Below are 892 nucleotides of genomic sequence, written 5' to 3' on the forward strand. Positions count from 1 at the left end.
CGAGATAGAGCTGATGAAACATAACGGCTGGCAGTGGGTACATCGGTGGCTTTGTCTGTTTGTGTTGTGTGTGTTGCTGTATGTGCTTATGTGTGTGTATATTTCACCTCACTCTCTCTTTCTCTCCCTATCTCTCTCACCCAGCAGCCATCTCGGAGAAGCTCAGCCAGTTCGAGTCCCAAGTCGGGCAACGTCTCCCAGGCAAGCACACCGTCTGCCACACCAGCTCACACACCAGGTCAGTACTCACCTCTCCTGTGTTCCTCGTGTCTCAGTATTCACATTCTAATGTCTACACGCTCACCACGTGTGTTGTTTGTGTGTCAGTATCCATGTTCTACACGCGTAACACGTGTGTTGTTTATGTGTCAATATTCATGTTTTACACGCGTACCACGTGTGTTGTTTGTGTGTCATTATTCATGTTCTACACGCGTACCACGTGTGTTGTTTGTGTGTCAGTATTCATGTTTTACACGCGTACCACGTGTGTTGTTTGTGTGTCAGTATTCATGTTCTACACATGTACCACGTGTGTTGTTGGTGTGTTAATACTTGTGTTCTTCATGTGCACCACGTATGTTCCTTGTGTGTCAATATTCACGTTGTACAAGTGCACCACACGTGTTGCTTGTGTGTCAATATTTATGTTCATGGGTTCTTTATTTCTCCATTTTCCCTTCTTTTTTGTGTTTGTTACTCTCTTGTAACACCTCTAATCTTCGGCACTCATTTATATGACCTTACTGTGTTGCAAGTGTCGTAAAACACTTACTTAGTTTTTAGTTTTTTTAAAGGTTTTACGGCGCTCACAACTGCATTAAGTCATATGAGTGCCAACACACTTGCTAAAAAAAAACGAATTAAAAAAAACCCAAGTGGGTGGTCGGCG

The sequence above is a fragment of the Aplysia californica genome, unplaced genomic scaffold, assembly GCF_000002075.1.
Source record: "Aplysia californica isolate F4 #8 unplaced genomic scaffold, AplCal3.0 scaffold01304, whole genome shotgun sequence".
Lineage (NCBI taxonomy): Eukaryota > Metazoa > Mollusca > Gastropoda > Aplysiida > Aplysiidae > Aplysia > Aplysia californica.